This window comes from Saimiri boliviensis, chromosome 11, assembly GCF_048565385.1.
Source record: "Saimiri boliviensis isolate mSaiBol1 chromosome 11, mSaiBol1.pri, whole genome shotgun sequence".
In the NCBI taxonomy this organism is placed as follows: domain Eukaryota; kingdom Metazoa; phylum Chordata; class Mammalia; order Primates; family Cebidae; genus Saimiri; species Saimiri boliviensis.
The window spans coordinates 121,022,571-121,044,243 of record NC_133459.1 but is presented as its reverse complement, the minus strand read 5'-3'; the positions used below and the strand labels follow the sequence as shown (position 1 = coordinate 121,044,243).

The window sequence follows — 21,673 nt, the reverse complement described above, 5'->3', positions numbered from 1 at the left end:
AGGACCTCTTCAAGGAGGATTACAAACCACTACTCAAGGAAATAAGGGAGGACACAAACAGATGGAAAAACATTCCATGCTTATGGTCAGGAAAAATCGGTATGGTTAAAATGGCCCTGCTTTCCAAAGTAATTTATAGATTCAGTGCTATCCCCATCAATCTACCACTGACCTTCTTCACAGAACTAGGAAAAAAAAAAAAAAAAAAAAACACTTTAAACTTCATATATAACCAAAAAAAAGAGCCCATAAAACGACAATCATAAGCAAAATAAACAAAGCTGGAAGCATCACGCTACCTGACTTCAAACCATTCTCAAAGCTACAGTAATCAAAACAGCATGGTACTGGTACCAAAAATGAGATATAGAGCAATGGAACAGAACCAAGACCTCAGAAGTAATGCCACACATCTACAACCATCTAATCTTTGACAAACTTGACAAAAACAAGCAATGGGGAAAGGATTCCATGTTTAATGGTGTTGGGAAAACTGGCTAGCCATGTGCAGAAAAATGAAACTGGACCCCTTCCTTACACCTAATACAAAAATTAACTCCAGTTAGATTAAAGATTTAAACATAAGACCTAACATCATAAAAACCCTAGAAGAAAGCCTAAGCAAAGCCACTCAGGACATAGGCACAGGCAAGGACTTCATGACTAAGACATCAGAAGTACTGGCAACAAAAGCCAAAATAGACAAATGGGATCTAATTAAACTGAAGCGTTTCTGCATAGCAAAAGAAACAATCACTAGGGTGAACTGGCAACCAACAGAATGGGAAAGGAATTTTGCAACCTACCCATCTGACAAAGGACTGCTATCCAGAATCTACAAAGAACTAAAACAGGTTTACAAGAAAAAACGAACCTATTCAAAAGTGGACAAAGGATATAAACAGACACCTTTCAAAAGAAGACATAGATGAGACTAATAAATACCTGAAAAAATGCTTATCATCTCTGGTCATTAGAGAAATGCAAATCAAAACTACACTGAGATACCATTTCAGGCCAGTTAGAATGGTGATCATTAAAAAATCTGGAGACAACAGATCCTGGAGAGGATGTGGAGAAATAGGAACACTTTTACACTGTTGGTGGGAGTGTAAATTCGTTCAACCATTGTAGAAAACAGTATGGCGATTCCTTAAGGATCTAGAAATCGAAATTCATTTTGACCCAGCAATCCCATTATTGAGTATATGCCCAAAGGATTATAAATCATTCTATTATAAATACCCATGCACACATATGTTCATGGATGAATCTGGAAACCATCATTCTCAGCAAACTGACACAAGAACAGAAAACCAAACACCCCATGTTCTCACTCACAGGTGAGTGATGAACAATAAGCACACATGGGCACAGGAGGGGAACATCACACACTGGGTTCTGTTGGGGGGTGCAGAGTTAGGGGAGGGACAGCAGGGAGTGGGGAGGCTGGGTAGGCATAACATTGGGAGAAATGCCAGATGTGGGTGATGGGGGGATGGGGGCAGCAAACCACCATGGCACGTGTGCACCTTTACAACAATCCTGCAAGATCTGTACGTGTATCCCAGAACTTAAAGTACAATAAAATTAATAAATAAATAAAATAGGGATCAATGCAGAGCAAAAAAGACTTGTTTTCAAAGGTAAAGCACAATTTTTATAGAAAAGATAGAAACCAAACACTGATTTGGCACATAATTCAGACATGTTATTGATCGATAAATATCTGAAAAATCAGGTACAAAAAAGTGAGTTACAGGGAACATTAAAATCTGAAAATTAGTGTGCATTTAGCAATAGGACAGTACCACAGGGGCAAAGGAATCTCAAAGGCCCCCTATAATCTAACATAAGCTAGCTGAGTTCATCTTGTTCTCAAATTGGACCTTCGACTCCAGCTTATGTGGCCCACTTCCCTACACTCTGAATACAGCTTGCTCATTCATACGTCTTTGCCTTTGGTGACACCTTTTGATGTTCATGGAAAAATCCTCTAATTCCTAAATCATATGCCTCCGTTAAAATCCCTCCCTAGATACACCTTTTCCTCACAGTGTTCCCTAGATGACAATACTATTCTTGCAGAATTGAGAGAGGTCTCACTTAGATAAGATCAAGAAACAGTCCCGGACCTGCCACGTTCTCACACAAATATGTATTACCATGAAATGACTCTCTCACTGTACCACACTTGTTTATTGTGCCCTGCCAAATTAGATCATAAACTATTCTGGAGGAAGAATGGTGTCCATTGTTCTCTTTGTTCCAAATCACCTGGTTGAATAAGAGGTTAATAAATGGTCATATACTTGCTATTTTAGACCTTAAAAAATTCTTCCTAAAAAAAACAAAGTACTTAAAACAATTACTACAAAAGCAAGAGAAGAGCTTAATCTTCCTAATATCTTTAATTTCAGTGGCCTAGGTAATGACTACTCTCTTCAAGTTTAAGTGCAATTCTTCGGAAGAGGTCGGAGGAAAGACGAGTGAGGAGAATGCAATTTTTTAATGTTCTAAGTACTACTCAAGAAGCAAAGAAGCAGATGTCCTTCGTTTCCATACAGACCAGAAATATGTGATGTAATAGGCTTCACACAGACTGAGAGAAAATCTGTTTATACGTGGGGAAGAATTTTTCACTGCACAGCTAACCACTGAAGCAAGCTTCTTAAAGGAAATTTCAAAAACCACGTAGACAACGATGTCTTTCCATTCGTTGGAACATTTTACTACTATAGGAACAATCGCTTTCTTGACTCTCCTCCCCCTGCCCTAGATCCATCATGAACAAGTGTCTTTGGAAATATCTTACATTTAGAAAGTTGGATAGTCTTACTGGAGTGAAAGAAATCGTTCTTACCATTTTTATTCACAAATAACATAAAAATGTAACAATGATTGCAAGTAGGTACTGAAGAAATAGAGATTACACTGCAGGTTTATAGAAGACACAAAGTCAAAGCAAAAGCAAGCAAAATGTCATCAAATGGAGAAGAAATTGTTCAGCCTTTCTCTTTTCTTGATCTGTACTCTGAAGCTGGCATAAACCCTCATGTTTATTAGAAATGTCCTCAGCAGGGAATCTTGAAGTAGGGATGTGTATCCTAGTCACTAATGGGATTATTTAATCTCCCTGAACCTCTGTTTTTCCGCCATTCATAAGATGAGAATGAGAATACTTATCTACCTATATAGGTGCGACCAGATGCTGTCATGAATATGAACATATTTGCTAAAGTAAAGTGAGCTATTACTGAAATGTATGATTATTATGGGAAATTTGGTGGGGAAAGTAGAATATGATTAGAATAGTATTTTACTCTATTATTATTATTTTACCACAGCACAATGGCCGATTTTCCGTTTAATACTTGTTGAGTACCAGGTTTCCAGGGTAGAGAAATAAACAAAACAAATACTCCTGCAGTGACTGAAGGAAAGCAAACTCTTGTCAAATACATGTTTGTGCCTCAGTACAATACAGCTAACATTTCCTGAGTGCCGGCTAGACAACAAGTGCATGAATATTTTCATATAAACACTCAGAGCTCAATCTTTTTGCTTAAACTATTTTCTGACATGGAAAGAGCCCAGGTTTTCTTTTAAAAAGATAGAAAATTTAGAATGCTCAGTAAAAGTTATGACATCAAATTAATAGAAATTGACTCAGTTTTTACAACTTAAATTTTACGGTGCTTGAACTAAATCAATATCGATTGAATTCTTTTGAGAAAACTTCAACCCTTACTAGTGTTGCTTCCCTCAGGTTGATTCAACAGAACTTTAATCCACCCAAATCATATGTGCTGCGCCTGGATGTGCCTCTGGAGAGCATCGAACTCTCCCTGTACATGAACAGCTTTTCACTCAACTTTTAAATCCCACTTCAATATCATAGAATTTTAGAATTACAAAAGGACCTTAGAGGTTAAAATCTTCCACTCATTCTAGGAGTCTTACAAAATATTCATGGACAATTTTGCCCTGTCTAAAAGCTAGACTCCCTTCTATTATGTAAACATCTAAAAAAAAAAAAAAAAAAAAGCATCATAGTCTTTCATTAGGTAGCCCAAACGATTATATCATTGGTAAAATATTAAGACAAAGTCCGTATTTCTGGAACACATTTAATGCCTCAATTTTGGAAAAAAAAAAGTCATTATTGTCCTCCATCAAAATTAGGTAGAACTGGAAAATTTTTTACATTATTAGCTGGACATAATGTATTTTTAGACCCTCAGAATAAAATACGTACATACTTGCTTTTTAACGCCTGAAATTATCATTAATGTTAGTAGTCTCCTCATCTCTTACATTATGTTAATACAGTATTTACTAATTAATTTACTCAAATATTTTACATTCTTAGTATGTGTCGTGTAGATTACCAGTCCATGAAAAAGATCAAAATTCAATTCTTTATCGTAATTTTTATGTGTTACACAGGGGTGACTCTCTTGCCTCTTCTGTAGCATCTCAGAGGCAATTCTCCACGCCCAACAATCTTCCCTCTCCTTCCATATGTTACCCCAGACATATTTGGGGTTCATAAGTGGAGGACCACAACCCCTGGGCTACCTAAAATAAGCCCCTTACATGCACAGAAACGTTGGCCTGCAGGTTCGGTAGAATGTCCTTCTACCAGAGGACCCTGGATTCCAAAGGTGTTAAGCCATCTCCTGATGCACCTGGTAGAATTCTTTGCTGGCACTACAATTGCCTTTGGCTCTGACCTTCCTGAGCAGGGGTTCCTAACTCCCCAGGCCGTGGACTGAGACTGGTCTGCTGCCTGCTAGGAACTGGGCTGTACAGCAGGAGGTCAGTGGCAGGCAAGTGAGCATTACCACCTGAGACCTGCCTCCTGTTACATCAGCCAGCATTAGATTCTGACAGGAGCGTAAACTCTGTCGTCAACTGCACATGTGAGGGATCTAGCTTGTGCACTCCATATGAGAATCTAACTATTGCCTGATGATCTGAAGTGGATCAGTTTCATCCAAAAACCATCCCAACTGGTTTTTTGGGGTAAAGCTGCCCAAGACGGAAACCAGTCTCTGTTGTCAAAAAGATTAGGGACAGCTCTTCCCAAGGATGGGACTTCCCAGTTGTGTTAGTCCATTTTGTATTGCTGTAAAGGAATATCTGAGACTGGGTAACTTATTCAGAAAAGAGGTTTCTTTGGCTCACAGTTCTGCGGGCAATACAAGCATGGCACCACCACCTGCTCAACTAGTGGTCAGACCTCTGGGAGCTTTTACTCGTGGTGGAAGGCAAAGGGGAAGCTGGTGTTTCACATTGCAAGAGAAGAGGGAGGTCCCAGACTCTTAACCAGCTAAACTAATAGAGCAATAAATCACTCATTTCCCTGGGGAGGGCATCAAGTCATTCATGAGAGATCTGCTCCCATAACACAAACACCTCCCGCCAGACCCCACCTCCAACACTGGGTGAATCACGTGTCATCATGAGAGTCAGAAAAGACAAAACATCCAAACAATATCCCCAGTTCTCACACCTGTGCAGTGCCTCCAATCAGGGTCATACATAAAGCTGCTGGTGCTGTCATTCGGCCTCTGAAGTTTTTGTTGCACGTGGGTGTGTGCATATGCATATCAGTGGTAACTCCTCAAAGCAAGCCTGGGACTTATCGTCATTTAAGTTTGCATCATGGCCATACTCTTTACATTCCAGTTCCTGGAAGAAAATCCCATGAAACTAAAAACAACAAAGCTGGCCTCCATAGCCACCTCCCTTGTGGGAAATGAGTCATCTAAAATTCACAGGGAGGCATGTTTGGCATGGGATATAGAAATGATCCTTTTTAATGTAGTGCTTTTGGTAGAAAGAATACCCACACTTGGGACAAGCATATTATACGCCATGAAAAACATACAACTTTGTGGTTCATATAACCTCCTCTGAGATGGAAGTCAACATGTATTTTTGATTTTAACCTTCAGACTCAGTACACAAACCCTGTCCAACTCAACTAGACTCCGTCATGCTGGGTGTTGGACAGAAATTACCGATGAGCTTAGTAAAAACAAACCAAGCTAAAGCAGACAACCAAAACTCCTCTGGAAAACATTTTTTTTCAAGTTCTTAAAGGCATTTTTATAGGCACTATTTCTTATGCTCTGAAGAAATTTATTTTATATAATCATTTAAGAGATTAAATAACTAGTATAATGAATAGAAAATTACTTTCCAATTATTTGGTTACATTTCTGTACAAGGTCAAATGTAATTCACGGGAAAACGGAATCTGTCCAAATAAACCAAAGAATGACACAAATAAAAACTGTCCGAGAATTCTGAATTATTTCTGGAGAAACTGTTATGCCATTGTGTCACTATAACCACTGTTAGCATGAGTGGCAGAGAACGTATTTCCAAGGCAGTTTTAGTGGCAAAATAAGATCTGAACACAATTGCCTTAAATAACTTAAAATAATCACAAATTCCATAATTAGGAATCTACTTATGGATCAAGGCAGACGAGAGGCAGGAGTAGGTGGCAGCTCCAGTCAGAGCAGCATGTGGAGGCTTCCACTGTGAATTTTTGCTCCAGATTGACTCCAAGAACAAACCAGCAATACTGAGATGACTGACAGACCCTCTGAAGGAAACAGACTCTTTCCTCAGGACCCCAGAGACACCCCAAATACTATGAGAGACCCAGCTGTGGAAGTGGAAAACGTCCCCAATGGAGAAGCTGAAGCTGAAAGAAGGAAACCCTCTGGCAAGCTTCCGAGCCTGATTCATCATTCACCTGGAAACAGACTCAGGGATGCTGCAGGGGGCATCGTGGGAGTGAGACTGGCCCTTCAGGTTTCCTGGGAGCTGGGTGAGGCCTGTGACTGCCAGCTTTCCCCCACTTCCCTGACAACCTGCAAGATCCAGCAGAGGCAGCCATAATCCTAGGTACACAATGCCAGTGACCTGGGAGTCTCATCCCCACCCACCACAGCAACCACAGCAAGACCTGCCCAAGGAGAGTCTGAACTCACACACACCTGGCCCTGCCCTACATGACGGTCCTTCCCTACCTACCCTGGTAGGGAAAGACAAAGGGCATATAATCTTGGGAGAGAAACCCACCAATGGTTTCTCTCCACAATACCACAGCTGATGCTTTCTGGGATGTGCCACCTCCTGGCAGGAGGCCAATCAGCACAAACATAGACCTCTCAATCAACAAAGTTAAGAACCCTCATGGGTTTGCTGCACCCTACACCACCTCCTCCGGAACAGGCACTGGTATCCACAACTGAGAGATCCATAGATGGTTCACATCACAGGACTCTGTGCAAACGATCCCCAGTACCAGCCCAGAACCAGATAGACTCACTGGGTGGCTGGATCCAGAAGAGACAACAATCACTGCAGTCAGCTCACAGGAAGCCACATCCACAGGAGAACAGGGAGAACACTACACCACGGGAACACCCCATGGGACAAAAAATATCAGAACAGCCTTCAGCCCTAGACTTTGCCTCTAACACAGCCTAGCCCAATGAGAAAGAACCAGAAAACCAACCCTGGTAATATGGCAAAACAAGGCGTGTCAACACCCCACAAAAATCACACTAGTTCACCAGCAATGGATTCAACCCAGGAAGACATCCCTGATTCCCCTGAAAAAGAATTCAGGAGGTTAGTTAAGCTACTCAGGGAGGGTCCAGAGAAAGGCAAAGCCCTGTGGGGGTGGGGAAAAAAATCCAAAAAATGATACTAGAAGTGAATGGAGAAATATTAAAGGAAACAGACAGCTTCAAGGAAAAAAAAAAATCCAAAATTCAGGAAAATTTGTTCATACTTTTAGAAATGTAAAATGCTCTGGAAAGTCTCAGCCATAGAATTGAACAAGTGGAAGAGAGAAATTCAGAGCTCAAAGATAAGGACTTTGAATTAACCCAACCCAACAAAGACAAAGAAAAAAGAATAAGAAATTATGAACAAAGCCTCCACAAATTATGGGATTATGTTAAATGACTAAACCTAAGAATAATTGGTATTCCTGAGAAAGAAGAAAATTCTAAAAGTTTGGAAAGCATATTTAGGGAAATAACTGAGGAAAACTTCCCTGGCCCAGATAGAGACCTAGGCATGTAAATACAAGAAGCATGAAGAAGACATGGGAAATTCATCACAGAAAGGTCTTTGCCTAGGCATATTGCCATCAAATTATCCAAAGTTAAGAGGAAAGAAAGACTCTTAAGAGCTGTGAGACAGAAGCACCAGGTAACCTGTAAAACCAAAGTCACCCGATTAAAAGCAGATTTACCTGCATAAACCCTACAAGCTAGAAGGGATTGGTGTCCTATCTTCAGCCTCCTCAAACAAAACAGTTAGCGGCCAAGAATTTTGCATCCAGTGAAACTAAGCATTATTTAAGAAGGAAAGATACAGTCATTTTCAGACAAACACACACTGACAGAATTGACCATTACCAAACCACCACTACAAGAACCGCTATAAAAGGAGCTCTAAATCTTGAAACAAAATCCTGGAATCACACGCAAACAGAATCTCTTTAACGCATAAATCACACAAAACCAATAAAACAAAATTACAAGGTAAAAAGCGAAAACAAAACAACACAGACTATGCAGGCAACAAAGAGCATGATGACTGCAATGATACCTCACATTTCAATACTAACATCGAATGTAAATGGCCCAAATGCTCCACTTAAAAGATGCGGAACTGCAAAATGGGTAAGAACTCACCAACCAACCATCTGCTGCCTTCAGGAGTCTTGCCTGACACATGAGGACTCACAGAAACTTAAAGTAAAAGGCTGGAAAAAGGCATTTCATACAAAAGGACACCAAACTGAGCAGGGATAATTGTTCTTAGATCAGACAAAACAAATTTTAAAGCAACAGCAGTTAAAACAGACAAAGAGAGATAGTACATAATGGTAAAAGGCCTTGTCCAACAGGAAAATACCACGATCCTAAACATATATGCGGCTAACACTGGAGTTCCCAAATTTATAAAACAATTACGAACGGTCCTAAGAAATAAGGTAGACAGCAACACCATAAGAGCGGGGGACTTCAATACTCCACTGACAGCACTAGACAGGTCATCAAGACAGAAAGTCAAGAAAGATACAATGGATTTAAACTATACCTTGGAATAAATAGACTTAACAGATATATACAGAACGCTTCATCCAACAACCACAGAATACACATTCTGTTCAACAATACATGGAACTTTCTCCAGTATAGACCATATGATAGGCCATAAAACGACCCTCAGGAAGTTTCAGACAACTGAAATTATATCAAGCACTCTATCATACCAACAGTGGAATCAAACTGGAAATAAACTCAAAGAGGAACCTTCAACACCACACAAATACATGGAAATTAAATAACCTGCTCCTGAAAGAGCACTGGGTCCCAAAGCAAATTGAGATAGAAATGTAAAAATTTGTCAAACTCAATGACATATTTAAATTACACAACCTATCAAAACCTCTGAGCTACAACTAAGGAGGTGCTAAGAGAAAACTGCATAGCCCTTAACACCTACGTCAAAAAGTCTGAAAGAGCACAAACAGACAATCTAAGGTCGTGCCTCAAGGAATGAGAGGAAAAACATAAACCAAACCCAAACCCAAACCCAGAAGAAAGGAAATAGCCAGCACCAGACTAAATGTAATAGAAACAAACGAACAAAAATACAAAAGATAAATGAAACAAAAAGCTGGTTCTTTGAAAAGATAAATAAAGCTGGTAGACCATTAGCAGAATTACCCAAGAGAAGAGAGAAACATCCCAATAACCTCACTGAGAAGCACAACGGAAGATATCACAACTCACACCACTGAAATACTAAAGATCACTCAAGGCTATTACGAACACCTTGACAGAAATAAACTAGAAAAGCTAGAAGAGATGGATGAATTCCTGGAAAAATACAGCCCTCTTAGCTTCAATCAGAAAGAATTAGATGCCCCAAACAAACTAATAACAAGTAGCAAGACTGAAATGGTAATTTAAAAATTACCAACAATAAAAAGTTCAGAAGCAGATGGAATCACCACAGAATCCTACCAGATATTCAAAGAAGAATTGGCAGCAATCCTTTTGACACTATTCCACAAGACAGAGAAAGAAGGAACCCTCCTTAATCCGTTCTATGAAGCCAGCATCACCCTATTACCAAAGCCAGGAAAGGAGACAACTAAAAAGAAAACTACAGAGCAATGTCCTTGATAAAGATACATGCTAAAATTCTTAATAAAATACTTGCTAAGCAAATCAAACAACATATCAAACAGATAATCTACCATGATCAAGTGACTCATACCAGGGATGCAGGGATGGGGTAACATAAGCATGTCAATAAATGTGCTGTACCACATTAACAGAATTAAAGACAAATATTACATGATCATCTCAATAGATGCAGAAAAAGCATTTAACAAAATCCAGCATCATTTTCTGATTAAAACCTTCAGCAAAATCGGTACACAAGGGACATACCTTAATGTAATAAAGGCCATCTATGCCATACCCACAGCCAACAGAATACTGAATGGGGAAAAGTTGAAAGCATTCCTCCTGAGAATGGAAACAAGACACGGATGGCCACTCTCACCATTCCTCTTCCACATAGTACTGGAAATCCTAGCCAGGGCAATCAGACAAGTGAAAGAAATAAAGGGCATCCAAACAGATAAAGAGGAAGTCAAACTGTCTCTGTTTGCTAACAATATGATCATCTACCTTGAAAACCCAAAGGACTCCCCAAGAAAGCTCACAGAACTGATAAAATAATTTAGCAGATTTCCCAATACGAGATTAATGTACACAAATCAGCTCTTCTATACACCAACAGTGACAAAATGGAGAACCAAATCAAGAACTCAAACCCTTTCACCATTGCCGCCAAAAAAGAAAAAAAAAAAGAAAAAAAAAATACTTAGGAATATATCTAACAAAAGGGTGGACAGACCTCTAGTAGGAAAACTACATAACACGGATGAAAGAAAACATAGATGACACAAAGAAATGAAAACACATCACATGGCCCTGGATGGGTAGAATCAATATTGTAAAAATGAGCATACTGCAATGTACAAATACATGCAATGTATAAACACGATGCAATTCCCATCAAAATTTTACCATCATTCTTCACAGAGTTAGAAAAATAGTTCTAAGGCCGGGCGTGGTGGCTCATGCCTGTAATCCGAGCATTTTGGAGGCCAAGGCGGGTGGATCACCTGAGGTCGGGAGTTCAAGAAAAGCAGTTCTAAAATTCATATGGAAACAAACAAGAGCCAACATAGCCAAAGCACGACTAAGTAAAAGGAACAAATCTGGAGCATCACACTTCCTGATTTCAAACTATAAGGCCATGGTCACCAAAACAGCATGGTACTGGTATAAAAACAGGCACATAGATCAATGGGAACAGAATAGAAAATCCAGAAATAAAACCAAATACTTACAGCCAACTGATCTTCAGTAAAGCAAGCAAAAACATCAAGTGGAGAAAGGACACCCTTTTCAACAAATGGTGCTGAGATAACTGGCCAGCCACATGTAGGAGAATAAAGCTGAATCCTCATCTCTCACCTTATACAAAAATCAACTCAGGACAGATTAAAGACTTAAACCTAAAACCTGAAACTATAAAAATTCCAGAAGATAACACTGGAAGAACCCTTTTAGGCATTGGCTTAGGCAAAGATTTTATGACTAAAAACCCAAAAGCAATTGCAATATAAACAAAGATAAATAGCTGAGAGATAACTAAAGAGCTTTTGCATGGCAAAAATAACAGTCAGCAGAATAAACAGTTAACTCACAGAGTGAGAGAAAATGTTCACAATATATACTTCTGACAAAGGACTCATATCCAGAATCTACAACAAACTCAAACAAATCAGTAAGAAAAAAATCAATCAACCCCATCCAAAAGTGGGCTAAGACATGAATAGACAATTCTCCAAAGAAGACATACAAATGGCTAGCAAATAATTTAATAAATGCTCAACATCACTAATGATGTGGGAAATGTAAATCAAAACAACAATGCAATACCACCTTACTCCTGCAAGAATGGTCATAATCAAAGAATGTAAAAAAAAACAACAACAACAACAACAACAGTAGATGTTGGCATGGTTGTGGCAATTAGGGAACACTTCTACACTGCTAGAAGAAATATAAACTAGTACGGCCACTACGGAAAACAGGGCGGAGTTCCTTAAAGAACTAAAAGTAGAATTACCATTTGATCAAGCAATACCACTACTGGATATCTACTCAGAAAAAAAGTCATTATTTGAGAAAAGATACTTGCACATGCATGTTTATAGCAACACAATTCACAACTGCAAAATCATGGGACCAACCCAAATACCCATCAATATATGAGTGGATAAAGAAACTGGCATACATATACATGATGGAATACTACTCAGCCAAAAAAGGAATAAATTAGCAGCATTTGCCATAACCTAGATGAGATTGGTGACTTATTCTAAGTGAAGCGACTCGAGAATGGAAAACCAAATATTGTATGTTCTCACTGATATGCGGGAACTAAGCTATGAGAACACAAAGGCTTAAGAATGACACAGTGGACTTCGATGACTTGGTGGAGGGGGGGAGGCACAAGGGACAAAAGCAACAAATACAATGCCGTGTATACTGCTCAGGCGATGGGTGCACTAGGATCTCACACATTACTAAAGAATTTACTCATGTAAGCAAATACCAGCTGCACCCCAATAACTTGTGGAAAATAAAATAAAATAACAAAGAATCTTTCTATGAAGTATTTGTTATGCACTAGGCATGGTTCTAAGAGGTTTACATATATTGATTTATTTAATATTCTCACCAACCACCCTCAGGGGACACTATTGTCAACCTCATTTTACAGATGAGGGAATGAGACGTAGAAAAGTTAAATTGCTTACTCAATGTTACACATAATATGTGGCAAAGACAAGATTTAAAGTAATTAATAATGTGACCGTATTTTAGGGGAAAGTTCAATTGACTTGAGGAAATAAATGTGAAATGCATCAGCATTTTCTTTGTGTTTCAGCAGATAATGCATTGTGCCTCACTGCCACTGATGAACCACGTAGGAAGCTAGGCGAGAACAAAGCCGTGATTAACCAGCAGTCTGCTGGTCAGGAGAAGGGTGAGAAGGTGCCAGTGGGGTCCTACCCATTCTCTATGAGCTTATCTAGGACTCTCCAATCTCTCTACTTTCTCATTCTGCCTAATACAAAATACATTACAAAACCTGTCTTCCTGAGACTAAAATAATTCACCCATGCTTGGTGTCCAGGGCCCACGTTAATCATGTCTGAAACTTGGTTTAACAAATGCACAATGAATCATCATCGCTTTCATCTCTTTAAACTATGACAGTCATTAAAACATACCTAACTTGACTTCAAGATGCGCAGGGTAGAGAATCAGAGGGTTGGATGGGCATGGGGAGCTGGGTGCAGGCTCAGTCTCATCTGGCCTTCACTTGCCTTCCTCTAAGCCAGATTGCCTGAGGGGAGGAGCAGTGTAACATCTGCTTCCAGTGATGAAAATCCACCCTACCAACAGAATGGCCATACATTGAGAATAGGGAAGTACTGAGTTCTGAAACTCAGTACTTCATGAGTGAAGACTCATCCCAAACTCCTTCGATGTAAGTTTACTATCTATCTGTGGATGTTATCAGACTACATAATCTTGTAAATTTATTTAGACCATCTTTCAGTTATTTTGAGTGAGTTATGCTTTTTCAATTAGTTGATGGTTGTTTTTTTAAAACTGGGAAGAAATGCAGATAACTGTTTTCTCACCATAAACTGAGCACATATGATGCTTCAAGCCATATAAATGTTTCATGGGTTTTGTGAACTGTACTGGTAGGAAGAGAATTCTGACATGTCACCTCATAATTCTTTGTGTAAAATCAACATGACAACAGCTTGAAATTGAAACCTAAGTTCAAACCTGATTAATAGTTTCATAAAATCTACAGTGGTAGTAAGTGATTGCAGGAAGGAAAAAATTATCTGGGTAGTTTTCAGCCATACTGATGTGTACAATGAATCTAGGGGTGATTAAATGTTAAGTGCATAAACAAATGAGCTAATATGTAAGTGGAATGTTGATAAATTATTGATCGATGGCCTAAATAGTACATACGACTTAGTTATATCACTGACTATCTAGATGATTCTGCTTTCCTGAATTGGTTTTTCTAGCTCCATTCTTTCCAAATCATCAGGAATGCTTGATTTACTACCTGGCTAACCAGGAGCTCACAGGTATCTTCTCATCCTTGAGCCAAGGGCCTTCACTCATCACTGTTTCTTTCCTTGATTATTACTTGCAAGTGATAAATGCACTTGCTTTTCATCATCTCTTCTTCCAATACATGCCCCATGATGAGAAGGACTCAGCCTGGCTTGTTATTCCCATAAGGACAAAGGCCAACTAAAAATAAGAAGCTCGACTCTACGTAAAGGACTGAATTGTGCCCCACACTAAATTTGCATGTGGAAGTCCTACCCTCCAGTGTGACTTTATTGGAAGAGAGGGCCTTTAAAGAGTTAATTAAGGTTAGATGAGATGACAAGGATTGGGCTTCAGTGTGATAAGACTGGTGTTCTTCTAAGAGGAGAAAGAGACACAAGAGATCTCTCTCCCTGTGCATGGGGAAAAGGCCACATGGGAGGGAGTGAAAAGGTAACTGTCTCCAAGATAGGAAGAGCAGTCTCACCAAAAGCCAACCCCACTGGCACCTTCGTCTTAGACTTTCGGCCTCAAGAACAGTGAGGAAATAAATATCTGTTGTTTAACTTACCCAATCTGTAGTATTTTGTTAGAAGCCTATAATTACTAACTGACTCATATATTCTCCATGTTAAAAATAAGAAAAGAAGCACCTTTTGCTTAGGGCGTTTATTTTAGAAAGCTTGTACATCTTTGTCATATTGAAATGTATGTAAATATTCTTAAAAGATAACTTAGTCTTATTAATTTTAAGACCCAAAGATGCTGTTCTGAAAGCCTGGGAATCATCACTTTGAAAATTATCAAGGAAGATAACACCTCCATTTCTCAGGTTCAGTAGGAGGCTGGGAGGGTATGTTCCGCAGGTATCTTACTCCAAGTTGCAAGACAACCTCCTTTTATAAAGACATAAGAAGTTTATTTTTTTCTTTGGAAAAGCCAATTGTCTAACAGAGACGGTTACCCCAATTGCTAAGAACGTTTAAAATGAAAGGTGTGTGACAAATGGGACTGTAAAGTCCCCTTGAGGACAAGTTATTGCTTACCTTGAGAATTTGTATGTTAAAGGTTGTATCTGCTTTTTATATAAAAAGGTGAGAGGTTTTTTTTTTTTTTTTTTTTTTTTTTTTTTTTTTTTTTTTTTTTTCTGTCTTTGCAACTGCTGAGCTGATTTCCTGAGAAGTGCATCTCACTTTGGTTTCATGCTAAAAGAAATAAAGGTTATTCAATTAGAAAAAGAGGAAGTCAAATTGTCTCTATTTGCAGATGACATGATGGTATATTTAAAAGACCCCATTGTCTCAGCCCAAATCTCCTTAAGTTGATAAGCAACTTCAGCAAAGTCTCAGGATACAAAAACAATGTGCAAAAATTATGAGCATTCCTGTACATCAGCAACAGACACACAGAGAGCCAAATCATGAGTGACCTCCCATTCACAGTTGCTACAAAGAGAATAAAATACCTAGAAATACAACTAACAAAACATGTGAAGGACCTCTTCCAAAAGAAGGACAAACCACTGCTTAAGAAAATAAGAGAGGACAGAAACAGATATAAAAACATTTCATACGCATGGTCAGGAGGAATCGATATTGTGAAAATGACCATACTGCCCAAAATAATTTACATATTCAATGCTATCCCCATAAGCTACCAATGACTTTCTTCACAGAATTGGAAAATAAACACCTTAAGCTTTATACGGAACCAAAAGAGAACCTACATAGCCAAGACAATCCTAAGCACACAATTATGGAGACATCATACTACCTGACTTCAAACTGTACTACAAGACCACAGTAATAAAAACACCGTGGTACTGGTACCAATGTAGACCATACGGGACAGAACAGAGGCCTCGAAAGTAACACCACACAGCTACAACTGTCTGATCTTTGACAAACCTGACAAAAACAAGCCATGGGGAAAGGATACCCTAGGTAACAAATGGTGTTGGAAAACTGGCTAGCCACATGCAGAAAGCTGAAACTGGATCCCTTCCTTGCACCTTATATAAAAATCAACTCCGGATGGATTCAAGATTTAAAGATAAGACCTAACACCGTAAAAAACCTAGGCAGTACCATTCTGGACATAAGCATAGGCAAGGACTTCATGACTAAAACAGCAAAAGCAATGGCAACAGAAGCCAAAACAGACAAATGAGATCTAAACTTAAGAACTTCTGCACAGCAAAAGAAATTAGCATTAGAGTGAACTGGCAACCAAAAGAATGGGCAAAAAATTTTGTGACAGAGATGAAGAGACACTTTTCAAAAGAAGACATTCATGCAGCCAACAAACATGAAAAAAAAAAAGCTCATCATCACTGATAACTAGAGAAATGCATATCAAAACCACTTTGAGGTACCATCTCATGCCAATTAGAATGGCAATCATTAAAAAATCTGGAGACAACAGATGTTGGAGACAATGTGGAGAAACAGGAATGCTTTTACACTGCTGTTGAGAGTGTAAATTGTTCAACCATTGTGGAAGACAGTGTGGTGATTCCTTCAGGATCTAGAAATAGAAATATTGTTGGACCCAGGAATCCCATTATTAGATATGTACCCAAGGGATTATAACACTTTCAATTATAAAGACACGTGTACACATATGTTTATTGTGGCACTGTTTACCATAGCAAGGACTCTGAACTAACCCAAATGCCCATCATAGATAGACTGGACAAGGAAAATATGTCACACATACACCATGGAATACTGTGCAGCCATACAAAATAACTTCATGTCCTTTGCTGGAACATGGATGAAGCTGAAAACCATCATTCTCAGCAAACTGACACAAGAACAGAAAACCCAACATTGCATGTTCTCACTCATAAGTGGGTGCTGAATAATGAGAACACACAGACACAGGTAGGGGAACATCACACACTGGGGCCCAGGGGCTGAGGGGCTAGGGGAGGAATAGCAGGGTGTGGGCGAATTGGGGAGGGATAGCATTAGGAGAAATACCTAATGTAGATGACGGGGCAATGGATGAAGTAACAACCACCATGGCATGTGTATACCTATTGAACAAGCCTACATGATCTCCACATGTATTGCAGAACTTAAAACATAATATTTTTTTCTAAAATATAAGTGGATGGTGAACAATGAGACCACATGGACACAGGGAGGGGAACATCACACACTGGGGCTTGTGGGTGGTGGGGGAGGGGTGGGGAGGAACAGGCAGGGGTGGGGGGATTGGGAAGGGATAACACGAGAAATACCTAGTGTAGTTGATGGGAGGATCAGATGCAGCAAAGCACCAAGACGTGTGGATACCTATGTAACAAAATGCACGTTCTGCACATGTACCCCGGAAATTAAAGTGTAATAATAGTATTTCTTTCTCTTCTACCTTCGTGGAGAAGTTTTCTTGGTTGGGGGGAGATTTCGTTTTCAATTATGTGTCTCTAACACCTCCCAGTCTCAGTGAGAATGTTAAACATATATACATATATACATATATATGCATATGTATATGTATATATATATATATATTTATATATATGTATATAAACATCTTCTAAATTAATACTTTATCTCTTCATCTGTCTTAGTCCAATTTGCATTGCTGTAATAAAGGGATACCTGAGGCTGGGTAATTTATAGGGAAATAAGGGTGATTAGACTCATGGTTGTGCAGACTGTCCAAGAAGCATGGCACCAGCATCTGCTTCTTGTGAGACCTCAGGGAGCTTACAACCATGGCAGAAGGCAAAGGGGAGCTGGCATCTAACATAGTGAGAGAGGAAGCAAGAGAGAGACGGGGGCAGTATCACACTTTAACAACCAGATCTCAGTGAGTGAAGAGAGCAGGAATTCAGCCATTACTGTGAGGAGGGAACCAAGCCATTCAGGAAGGATCTGCCCGATGAGCCAACACCTCCCTCCCAGCAGGCCCTACCTCCAACACTGGGGATCACATTTCAACATGAGACTTGAAGGGCCCAAACATTCAAACGATATCACCATCTCTGTTACTACTGTATCTACACAGGTAATGAGGGGTTCTGTTAGACTTCATTACATCTTAATTCTGCTGCCCATATCAGATAAACAATGGTAGGCTGGTAATGAGGAATCAGAAGTAGAGGCCAAAAGTGGTTTTACTCAGATGGCCATAGCATCATTTTAAATGTTTGGAAAAATTAGATTTCTTGGGTTAGTGCACTGATTAGTGGAAAATGCCCTGTGCTTGCAGTTGGAAGAATGTGGATCTGAACTCCGTTCCACCACTGACTCTCTCTGTGAGTCTTACCAGTCTCCTAATTTCACCCTGAAGCCCAATCTCCTCATCTGAAAACATCTCTTGTTTCTTCTAGGGTCACTGAGAGACCAGATGAAATATTACAGGTGTGCTTTGCGTGATGAACACTTGTACCCTAGTGTTTTCTTAGTATTCACTAACCTTGCCATCTAAAGGGACTGACATTTACCAGCTAGTTTCCAAAGGGGCTTACTCCTAAAGGAAAGGAGAACTGATCTTTCCATTTCCAGTTCATCTGTCCATTCTTCTACTCCTTTAAACTTCTTCATAAAGACTTTCTTGCCTTTCAGCATTATATTCTATCTTTAATAACATAGGACATGGTGCTCACAGTTTTGCACATTTAATTTGTTCTGCATTGGGGGTTATGGTTCCTAAGGGAGATGCCCTATCAAGTTACCCTGTCTTTTCAGCTCAAGAATTCAAGGTGTTTATAAACTGAGGAAATACAATGACTTCAAGTGGAAAATAAAATGAAGAATAACTGCATACTACAAGATAGCAGTGCAATTTAGAGCTAGAACAGGCCTAGTGTGTTCTAAATCTAGCATAAACACATTTTATGTTATAAATATGGATTTTAAGTAAAAAACCAAGCTTTCTGTTGTGATTTATTTATTTAGGTTTCTCTCTAATTTGGTTGAGGTCTCTCTTTAAAGGAGGCCAGAAGCCAGCCCATCTCCAGGAGAGCCCTGGCCAGGAGGAAAGGAAGGCTCTGGGGTGTCATTCAGGTAAGGCACAAGGAGGAGGCAACACCAAAACACAGGAACAGAAGAAATCTCTAACTTACACATCGTGGAGAAGGTCGGGGAGCGTCTGGAGCCCGAGGGGCAGTCTGAAGGCCGTGAGGAACCAGAGAGCAGAGGGAGGGCCTGAAGCTTTCTTCTCGGGCTTTCCCGTGAGGGTGTGGCTTTGCTGATTTAAGAGAACACGTGGAGCTGGGCTTATTTACAGGGCTCTGGTGTCGACCATTAGGTTTTATCATGACCAGCAGCTGTGTGATGGGTGGGTTCTGACTCAGCGGGATGGGCCGCATCACGACCACTCAGGGAGGGGGAGGGTTACCCAGATCGGAGGGGATACAGTGAGACTGGGCTTCAGACAACTTAGGTCAGGTCTGAAAATGGATGCTGAGGCAGCAACTATTAAACACATTTATGGCAGCTTTCCCCGAAACCTGGCTTTTAAATCATTTATATTACACATGAACAAAAACTAAACTGAAAATATTTGGAAGTAACCCCTTTGGTTTGCACTAATAAGCGGGAATCAAGTTTCTAGGTTGTCCTGTTTTAAGTCAAATGACAATGTTATTTAAGTTCTCCTATTCGTAGGTTCTCCTATTATAAGTAAAATGACAATGTCATTTCATCTTAAAGCTAAGATATGAAAATAGAGAGGGAAATATGTAGCCCTTTACCTGAGGTGTCAAAGTGTTTCTGTTCATAAAGGCCGTTTTAAGTTTTAGTTTCAGATTGATCTTGTTACTTTAGTGCAGTCTAGGTGAAAATATTCTTTTGAGGCTGTAAGACACATGTTCCCATTTGGAAAAAAGATATTTCATTGACCATATATGTTTCTACTATGACTGTCGAGTGTTTCTTTTATCTAGAGGTTTATATTGCTAAAGAAGTTGCCTATGGTTACAGTTTGCAGCCAACAAGTTACCCTGAATTAGCACAGGTGGCTCTTGCTATAGGAATGCTGTGGCGTGAGGCTTAACCATAGTTCTCATATTGTGGTTCCCGAACCAGCAGCATCAGTTGTGTCTGAGAACTTATTATAAATGCAGATTCTCAGACCCCACCCAGACCTACTGAATAAGAGACTCTGAGTGGAAACTAGCAATCTGTGGCCCAACATGCCCTACAGGTGATTCTGGACTGCACTAGAGAGCCATCAATTTAATGTTACAGAAACCCCTTTAGGGTTTCTGTAGCACATTGCTTCAGTAATATAAATGTTGACTTTATTTTACTTAATGGCATATGTGATATAAATGGTATATTAATGTCATATAAATGACTATAAATGGTAGCACATTACTTAAATAATATAAATGGTCAACATTTTAAAATTCTTTTAGCTGGTACTGAAAACCACCATCCTGTTTAACAAGGGTTCAGCCTAACAACAGTGGTGGTCATCACAATTCACAGTTTTGGCCAGTTGGTCCTGTTCATAGACACAGTCAGTGATTCACCCAGAGGACTCACAATGAGTTGCAAACACGTCCCTTCTGCAGAGCTCAGACCGGGATGCCTTTTGAGGTGCTAACTGGCAAAATAAGTTAAATGTCGTTGCGATTTACCCTGCCCTCATCTTCACCCTCATTCTGGGTCTTTGCTTTCCTTGAAACAGTCGCTTTCTCTGTGACCTTATTTATCCTCTCTCACTGTGTGCCCTTCCTCAAACTTGCAGAGAATCCACAAGATTCAGTAATCACCTTCTGAAGGTAGTTTCAGAACTGACTGCTCTCTTAGCTATATCTCTATCTTAGTAAACACAGTCACTTACATGTCCTCCTGTTAACATCAGCACAAATAAATAAAACTGAATGTGTGCCTCACATCAGCTTCCTATCTGAGCGTCCACATTTTTGTCAGTGGGAGGTTGCACAGATCTACAAGTTACCCTGATTCCCCTTTCTCCTTTGCTGGCTTGACCCTGGAATGAGCTATAGATTTTCATAATATATATCATATTTATCCATTTCTCCATTACTGTATTTAGAATGTAAACACCGGAAATGGGAAACTGTTTTCCAAAAGGCCTTCTTCTGTCCCTTTCTTATTCCCTCCCTCTCTTTCTTCCCTTTCTCTTAATTCCGTCCTTTTTTCCTTCTCTCCTCCTTTCTTTCCTCCCCTTCCTTCCACAAACAGATGGCAAAAGAAATGATTTAGCTCCTCTCCTTCTAGGTGTCCCACTGACTAAGAGCAGCCTTTGCATTCTTGAGCCTCAAAGTTCTCCACGTTCTGCTGACAATCTACTTCTTTCATCTCCCCTCCATCCACTTCCTGTATTGACTCTTATTGTGTCTCAAACTCAGACACACCGAAAAGCCTGATTGAAAGAGATATTTGAGACCAAAT

The 21,673-nt window shown here is 39.6% G+C and overlaps 1 long non-coding RNA gene across 2 annotated transcripts in view; it reads right to left on the bottom strand.

Moving 5' to 3' along the window:
* The window catches only part of LOC141580434 (uncharacterized), a 29,250-nt gene that overhangs the window by 5,882 nt on the left and 1,695 nt on the right, over positions 1–21,673 (bottom strand). Inside the window, exons 2-3 of one of the 2 annotated variants that reach the window (XR_012512633.1) lie at positions 15,338–15,496; positions 13,436–13,600 (exon numbers count right to left, since the gene is read on the bottom strand). This is a non-coding gene — a long non-coding RNA (uncharacterized LOC141580434). The remainder of the gene's footprint in view (positions 1–13,435; positions 13,601–15,337; positions 15,497–21,673) is intronic. The other variant, XR_012512632.1, reaches the window with a different exon arrangement.